The sequence below is a fragment of the Balaenoptera acutorostrata genome, chromosome 14 (genome assembly GCF_949987535.1).
Source record: "Balaenoptera acutorostrata chromosome 14, mBalAcu1.1, whole genome shotgun sequence".
Lineage (NCBI taxonomy): Eukaryota > Metazoa > Chordata > Mammalia > Artiodactyla > Balaenopteridae > Balaenoptera > Balaenoptera acutorostrata.
In genome coordinates, this window is record NC_080077.1 from 38,016,845 (window position 1) to 38,026,676 (window position 9,832).

Genomic DNA, 9,832 nt, shown 5'->3' on the forward strand with positions numbered 1-9,832 from the left:
TGCCACCTGCGAACTGCTGGCCTGACGTGGAGACCATGGTAGTCGGTTGAGCTCCTGATCAAGAGCTTGCTGCCCCCTGAGAAGTCCAGAGGCAAAAGGTGGTGGGAGAAGAGGCTGTTGCAGCTTCTCTAGTACTCCAGGTGATGCTTATGACACCAGCATTTGAGAATCGCGATTTAGATAGAGCAAGAGAGTGAGTGAGGAGCAGGTTTAAGTAAGTGTATAAGTGTGTAGGAGGGCTTACTTACGGTAGACCTGCGGCTTCCAGAGCTCACGCGGGGGAGGTTTAGGAGAGTACGGGGGAATGGGATTTGCGATTGGGTAAATAAACATCAGATATTTAGCATCTGGACTCTGACTGGCTCTGGGAGAGTGGACTTGGGCCTGAGGTACTTAGGAGGAATCTCAGTAACTGTCAGAGGTGATGTGTCTGAAATAATTGAAATGAGAATAAAGTTGCACTTAACTGTGAAAAATGTGCTTTATTCAAGATCTGGTCATAATTGTAGATCCACTAGTTCTCACCCAGGTCTAATCACAGTAGCACCAAAATTGAAGTTACTGCTTTTATTACCTGAAGAAGAACACACAGTTTAGCTTCTCAGAGTCTCATCTTTCAAGTGTGTCTAACATGAAAATGAATGTATTTTTCCTAATACTTGAAATAGAGAACATTTCATTTTTACTTTTGAGCCCCCTTTGGTCTAAATCCTCTAGGACTAGTTAATACATGCTTGGGTCAAGCCCTCTGGCATGATCCAACTAGAACCAGGATAGGGGTTTCTGATTCTTCAACTATTTTGAAAAGTAAGACAATACCATACGAAAAGATAAAGTCATTTGCATAATTAGCTGCAAGTTATTTTGGTCTGTGCCTCCTTCCTTCCCCTTCCTCCCCCCCCACCCGCCCCGTAGGCTTAGAGGAAAGATACAAGAGGGGATAGAAGAAAAAAGAGAGCAAAATGAATTTTACATTTTCTGTATTTGACAGCTTTGTTCTTTCTACTGCTTAATGATACCAGATTATGAACAGTTCCTAAGTTTTTTCATAATATAAGTGCCTATCATCATCAGGGGTATTTTGTTTTTCCTCAGTAAGACCATTCACTCTTATTTGCGCTGTGAAATCTCAGTAACATGTGAAAGACATAAAACACTGAAATTTAGACTATTTTTAGCCATAAATGGTTCTGATCAACACGCATATCTGTAGCACTCGCTGCATATTTACCATGCATTATTCTTTGTGTTCACTAAGGCAGATATCTCAGTCTTAATATTCCTTTGTATCCCATTAGATTTATGGTACATAGTAAATCCTCAGTACATAGGAGTTGATTTATACAGCTGTGAAAGAGGATAGGTTCAAATTCGTTGATGACGCCAGTTGGAAAATTTGAGGTCTGTACAACTGCACATGGATGAACGTTGATAAGTGAAATGTCTGGTGGATACTACGAGAATATTCTAGCAAAAATTATTTAGGAAAAGTGGGCAATTCTTTATACAATGAGAAATTTACAAAAGAATGGTGATATATTTCAAAGCTTGTCTTTATAAGATTTGCACTCGAAAGCATTTTCCAAAGTTAGAGAAAAAGACACTCTAAATCCTTTCGGGAATCTTTATTGCCGTTTGCATACATAGATACTCTCCGGGGGCCCTTGGTTATAAATCCCTTCTTTGTGATGAAGGCAGGGCAGCTTTTGCCTCCCTTGCCGACCACACCTTATACATATGCCACGTCTGTCAGGAACAGTCTTCGTCTTCTGTGTGCCCCATCCTGGAAAGTACCCACATACGATTTTCTTTGCTTCATTTCTGGGTACAAATGTTTCTCTTTCTGGTTTGTTATATCAAAGATTGGGGCTGTTTTGAAATATTAAGAAGCAAATGAAAATCCATCTGGCCGAGATTTTTAAAAGACATTTATCACCATTTTGGGAGCAATAAGAAGCTATTCTGTCTTCATTAAGGACAAAGTAATTGTCAATATGCTTAAATTGCTGGAAAGTGCACTAAGAATAGACACAAGGAAGAGTTTCTCTGTAGGGAGTGTTGTTAGGCCCTTGAATGGGTGACATAGGAGGCAGGTCACTTCAGAATAAATTTCTATTAATAAATCTTGGGTGTCTTAATAAGATCTGAATTATAGACAAATGTACATTTCTCATATTTTGGAAATAAACAAAACCAAAACTTCCCACCAAAATGTCCTTCTTTAAGGCATCAGTTCTTCCCAGAGCTAATAATAATCGAAGGCATATGGAATAGATTTCACTGAAGACTATGAGTGCTGCTATGGAAAGATCTTCAAGGAATTTTGTTAAGTGTGAAAAAGCAAGGTGCCCACACAGCATGTATAACTGTGGCTGCCTTCAAAACGGCAGTATGGCGTTAGAAATTGGGTGTGAGAGAGAGCTTTTTGATTTTGAATCTAGTGCATATATTGCCTATTCTGAAATAAATAAAAATAATAAAATTCTAAAAGCTCTTTGTTACTAAACAACAACAACGAAAAACACCCTGAATTCATCTAATGTTGACCAATAGGGAAGTGGTTAGATGGTACTCCATCTAATGGAATAAACTCTGCATCTATTAAAAAGAATGAGGTAGATAGGCATAGAGAACGTAGTAAGTGAACAAAAGCAAAGTGCAGTATGTGCAAAGTTTCATTTCTGTACATTTTTAAAGGTCACTCAAAGAGCAGTATATACATATACTATTCTATGTGTGGGTGTTCTTTTCTGGAAGGACGCACATGGAAGGATGAATAGAGATTAGCCATGGGGAGAGAATAGAGGGTGAATGTATGGAGAGGATGATTTTATTTGTCATAAATTTCTGAGTATTTTTAATATGTGTGTATGTTATTTTTATTTAATGAATACCTAATAGTTAATTTGTGTTATGTTATGCCTCTGTGAAAAATGTTTAGTGTCATATTCCTTATTTTCCTAAACCGATGTGAATCCAAGTGGATGAATTATATAATATAGAAAACTCTTGTAAAAATTTCACAGGGAGATAGATAGCAGCCAATCCATTCTAGACACTTTCTTTTTCTTTTCTTTTTTTAGTCACAGTCTTTAGAAGTGATTTATTAAAAATGATTGGATTTTCCGAATTATTAGCAACAGTATGATGCAGTGGAAATAGCAGTAGCCTGAGAGTCTCACTGTGACTTCCACTTGGGCCCTTTCAGCCTAAGACACAGCAATCTTCTGTGTTCAAAGAAAGAGATGACTAGTTTAAGATTCTGTCCCCCTTAGAATTCCAGGATTCTAATTCTTATTGCTAGAAAGCAGAGGATTCAATGCTGATTTAAGTAGTTCTGTGATTTAAAGATTTTTAATATCCTATGTGATATTATATATCAGCAGTTAGGAATGCTGGCTCTTATACCAGTGTGTGTGGGGTAGTACCTAGGTAGAGACTTGGCGATTATGGTTGGTATAATAATGACCCTCCAAAGATGGCCATGCTTTAACCCCTGAAACCTATGTACGTGTTACCACGTACATAACAAAGGGATTTTTGTAGTCCCTTTTGCAGATATGATTAAGGATTTTGAGATGGGAAAATTATTCTGGAATACCATAATCACAGGGATCTTTGTAAGAGGGAGGCAGGAGGGTCAGTGTCAGAGGGGAAGAGGTGAAGATGACATCAGAGGTCACAGAGTCAGAGAGATTTGAGGATGCTATACTTCTGACTTTGAAGACAGAAGAAAGGACCTATAGCCAAGGAAAGCAGGAAGTCTCCAGAAGCTGGAAAAGGCAAAGAAACAGATTCTTCTCTTGAACCTCCAGAAGGAACAAAATCCTGCTGACACCTTGATTTGAGCCCAGTGAAACCCATTTTGGACTTCTGATCTCCAGAATTATATCTTAATAACTTAATAAGTTTATGCTGTTTTAAATCACTAAGTTGTGGTAATTTGTTATAGCAGCAATAGGAAACTAATACAGTGATTTATATCTAGAATTTTAAAATTTGAGGGTCATATCAGTTGTTGTATGTGTTTCCATCTCCTTTAATACAAACAGAAATTGACAACCAAAGCAAGACTGAAGAAAATTTGTGATCATTCACTAACAATGATAATACACATAAAATGCTGTTGACTTTTATAAACAAAATATAAGAAAAGATAAATCAGTAGGTAAGTTTTTTAAGGAACTTGATTGGCTTTTAATTGTAAATGTACACTGTTTCAGAAGGATAAATTGCCAATAGCTATTTGATGAGAATAAGAATGAGAGAATACTGTTATGCTTGGCATGGATGGTGGAAAACTGTAGGGAACTGTTTCAGTTTTTTCCTAGCATTCCAATGTAAATAATCCTTTAGGGAGATGTGCCTTTTTGTAGTCATAGTAAATCCTGCCTGTAAGAATGAGTAACACTGGCAACAAGTACTTAACAAGTCCTGGTTCACTGTCCATCTACATCCCATTTTCTCTAGCTCAGCACTTCTGTGTTAGTTTCAATTTTAAATGTCAAGCACAACCCAAGTGGGACTTATGAAGAAGGGAATTTATAAACATAATATATTACAAATGTCTTGTTTTCCTTCAGAATTGACCATATTTACCAAGATTCACTGTGCTTTTTTTTTCTCACTGTGCTTTTTTTTGCCTCCCTATACAGACAGTGAAAGAATGTTGATGAGAGAGGTCCTGTGGTCATGATAGGTCCACTTTTAAGCCATGGAGACCCTTAGGGAAGGCTAATTCCAGAGTTTTCTGCTGAAGTCCACCCTCTGCCTGATGGCCTTCATTATTAAGAAATCCCATTTTTTTTTTCTTGTCTCAGTGAAATGTGTTTGGGGAGGAGGGGTGGGTGGAAAGAAGTGAATTCCCTGAATAGGGTCAGAACTACAAATTCTGTGAGTGAATGAGTAAGAATCAACTATAATCAGAGAGACAGATCTTTGATGTTACAGAAAAACATAGCAAGCTACTTACATCTGCTCTCTGGAGACTTTATTAAATAAAGTTAGAACTGTGGGCTCTGTGGACAGAATCTGTGTTTGAAATTTGGATTTGTCACTTAGATGCTGTGGCAATACAGAATATTGTGTGGAACTTATCATATCCTTAATATTATCTTACATTGCAGACTGTTTATAATAGAAAAAAGAGTAAGAGAGGTAACTTTGCTATTCTAATGCTTTGGATATATGCCCACATAGAGACCTATGAAGGAAGAAAATATAATATCTCTCAGTCAATTACATAAAATATATTATCTCAATTTACTCGTTTGACACTGTGTCTTGATTCATGATGCATTATAATTAGGAATATTTTATATTTCTAAAATCATTTTAGCAAGAAATCCATCTTATTTTAAATTTATTGGATATTTGAAGAAAATATTTGAAGAGATAATATCTGAAGTCTTCCCTAACATGGGAAAGGAAACAGTCACCCAAGTCCAGGAAGCGTAGAGTCCCATACAGGATAAACCCAAGGAGGAACATGCTGACTCTCATATTAATCAAATTGACAAAAATTAAACACAAAGAGAAAATATTAAAAGCGATAATGGAAAAGCAACAAATAACATAGAAGGGACTCCCCATAAACTTATCACCTGATTTTTCAGCAGAGATTCTGCAGGCCAGAAGGGAGTGGCATGATATGTTTAAAGTGATGAAAGGGAAAACCTACAACCAAGAATACTCTACCCAGCAAGACTCTCATTCAGATTTGATGGAAAAATCAAAAGCTTTACAGACAGGCAAAAGCTAAGAGAATTCAGCACAGCAAATTCAGCATTCACAACAAATGCTAAAGGAACTCCTCTAGGTGAAAAGGAAAGGCCACAACTAGAAACAAGAAAATTATGAATGGGAAAGCTACATACAGTAAAGGCAGGAAATCATCCATAAACAAATATGATATCAAAATCAGCAATTATGAGAATAAGAGAGTACCAGTGCAGGAGATTGGAAATGCATTTGAAATTAAGAGACCAGAAACTTAAAACAATCTTGTATATATATATATGTAGATTGTTATATAAAAACCTCATGGTAACTGCAAACTAAAAATCTACAGTAGATACACACACAAAAAAGAAAAAGGAGTACAAACACAACACTAAAGATAGTCCTCAAATCACAAGAGAAGAGAGCAGAAGAAGAAGGGAAGGAAAAAGCCCTACAAAAACAAATCCAAAACAGTTCACAAAATGGCAATAAGAACATACATATCTATAATTACCTTAAATGTAAACGGATTAAACGCTCCAACCAAAAGACACATATTGGCTGAATGGATACAAAAACAAGACCCATATATATGCTGTCTACAACAGACCCAGTTCAGATCTAAGGAAACATACAGACTGAAAGTGAAAAAAGGTATTCCATGCAAATGGAAATCAAAAGAAAGCTGGAGTAGCAATACTCACTCATATCAGACAAAATGGACTTTAAAATAAAGACTCTTACAAGAGACAAAGACGGACACTACATAACGATCAAGGGATCAATCCAAGAAGAAGATATAACAATTGTAAATACATATGCACCCAACATAGGAGCACCTCAATATATAAGGCAAATGCTAACAGCCATAAAAAGAGAAATCGACAGTAACACAGTAATTGTGGGGAACTTTAACACCCCACTTACATCAGTGGACAGATCATCCAGAAAGAAAATCAATAAGGAAACACAGGCCTTAAATGACACATTAGATCAGATGAACTTAATTGCTATTTATAGAGTATTCCATCCGAAAGCAGCAGAATATACATTCTTTTCAAGTGCATGCGGAACATTCTCCAGGATAGATCACATGCTGGGCCACAAAGCAAGCCTTGGTAAATTTAAGAAAATTGAAATCATATCAAGCATCTTTTCCAATAATAACATTATGAGATTAGAAATCAACTACAAGAAAAAAACTGTAAAAAACATAAGCATGTGGAGGCTAAACAATATGCTACTAAACAACCAATGGATCACTGAAGAAATCAAAGAGGAAATCAAAAAATACCTAGAGACAACTGAAAACGAAAACACTATGATCCAAAACCCATGGGATGCAGCAAAGCAGTTCCAAGAGGGAAGTTTATAGCAATACAATCTTACCTTAGGAAACATGAAAAATCTCAAATAAACAACTTAACCTTACACCTAAAGCAACTAGAGAAAGAAGAACAAACAAAACCCAAAGTTAGTAGAAGGAAAGAAATCATAAAGATCAGAGCAGAAATAAATGAAATAGAGATGAAGAAAACAATAGCAAAGGTCAATAAAACTAAAAGCTGGTTCTTTGAAAAGATAAACAAAATTGATAAACCTGTAGCCAGACTCATCAAAGAAAAAAAAGGGAGAGGGCTCAAATCAATAAAATTAGAAATGAAAAGGAGAAGTTACAACAGACATCACAGAAATACAAATGATCATAAGAGACTACTACAAGCAACTGTGTGCCAATAAAATGGACAACCTGGAAGAAATGGACAAATTCTTAGAAAGGTACAATCTCCCAAGACTGAACCAGGAAGAAACAGAAAATATGAATAGACCAGTCACAAGTACTGAAATTGAAACTGTGATTAAAAAAAACCCCAACAAACAAAAGTCCAGGACCAGATGACTTCACAGGCGAATTCTATCAAACATTTAGAGAACTAACACCTATCCTTGTCAAACTCTTCCAAAATATAGCAGAGGGAGGAACACTCCCAAACTCATTCTATGAGGCCACCAACACCCTGATACCAAAACCAGACAAAGATATCACAATAAAAGAAAATTACAGGCCAGTATCACCGATGAACATAGACACAAAAATCTTCAACAAAATAATAGCAAACCGAATCCAGCAATACATTAAAAGGATCATGTACCATGATCAAGTGGGATATTTACAAGGGATGCAAGTTTTTCAGTATCCACAAATCAATCAGTGTGATACACCACATTAACATATTGAAGAATAAAAACCATATGATCATCTCAATAGATGCAGAAAGAACTTTTGACAAAATTCAACTCCCATTTATGATAAAAACTCTCATAGTGGGCATAGAGGGAACATACCTCAACATAATAAAGGCCATATATGACAAACCCACAGCCAACATTGTTCTCAATGGTGAAAAGCTGAAAGCCTTTCCTCTAAGATCAGGAACAAGACAAGGATGTCCACTCTCACCACTTTTATTCAACATAGTTTTGGAAGTCCTAGCCACAGCAATCAGAAGAGAAAAAGAAAAGGAATCCAAATTGGAAAAGAAGTAAAACTGTTACTGTTTGCAGATGACATGACACTATACATAGAAAATTCTAAAGATACTACCAGAAAACTACTAGAGTTCATCAATGAATTCAGTAAAGTTGTGGGATACACAGTTAATACACAGGAATCTGTTGCATTTCTCTACACTAACAACAAAAGATCAGAAAGAGAAATTAAGGAAACAATCCCATTTACCATCTCATCAAAAAGAGTAAACCTACCTAAGGAGATAAAAGACCTGTACTCTGAAAACTGTAAGACACTGATGAAAGAAATCAAAGGTGACACAAACAAATGGAAAGATACACCATGTTCTTAGATTGAAAGAATCAATAATGTCAAAGTGTCTATACTACCCAAGGCATTCTTGGGATTCAATGCAATCCCTATTGAATTACCAATGGCAATTTTTGCAGATCTAGAACAAAAAATCTTAAGTATGGAAACACAAAAGACCTTGAATAGCCAAAGCAATCTTGAGAAAGAAAAACGGAGCTGCAGGAATCAGGTTTCCTGGCTTCAGACTATAATATAAAGCTACCGTAATCAAAACAGTATGATACTGGCACAAAAACAGAAATATAGATTAATGGAACAGGGTAGAAAGCCCAGAAATAAACCCATGCACCTATGGCCAATTAATCTACAACAAAGGAGGCAAGAATATACAATGGAGAAAAGACAGTCCCTTCAATAAGTGGTGCTGGGAAAACTGGACGGCTGTATATAAAAGGGTGAAATTAGAACATTCTCTAACACCATACACAAAAATAAACTCAAAATGGATTAAAGACCTAAGTGCAAGACCAGATAGTATAAAAAAACTCTTAGAGGAAAACATAGGAAGAACACTCCTTGACATAAATAGCAGCAATATCTTTTGTGACTCGTCTCCTAGAGTAATGAAAATAAAAACAAAAAGAAACAAATGGGACCTAATTAAACTTAAAAGCTTTTGCATGGCAAAGGAAACCATAAACAAAACAAAAAGACAACCCACAGGATGGGAGAAAATATTTGCAAATGATGTGACCGACAAGGGATTAATTTCCAAAATATACAAACAGCTCATGCAGCTCAATATCAAAAAACAACCCAACCAAAAAATGGTTGGAAGACCTAAGTAGACATTTCTGCAAAGAAGACATACAGATGGCCAAAAAGCATGTGAAAAGATGCTCAGCATCTCTAAGTATTAGAGAAATGCAAATCAAAACTACAATGAGGTATCACCTCATACAGGTTAGAATGGCCATCACCAAAAAGTCTATTAACCATAGATGCTAGAGAGGGTGTGGAGAAAAGGGAACCCTCCTACACTGTCAGTGGGAATAAATTGGTACAGCCACTATGGAAAACAGTATGGAGATTACTTAAAAAACTAAAAATAGAGTTACCATATGATCCAGCATTTCCATTCCTAGGCATATATCCAGAGAAAACCATAGTTTGAAAAGATACATGCACCCCAAGGTTCATCGCAACACTATTTCCAATAGCCAAGACATGGAAGCAACCTAAATGTCCATCGACAGATGAGTGGATAAAGATGTGGTACATAAATAC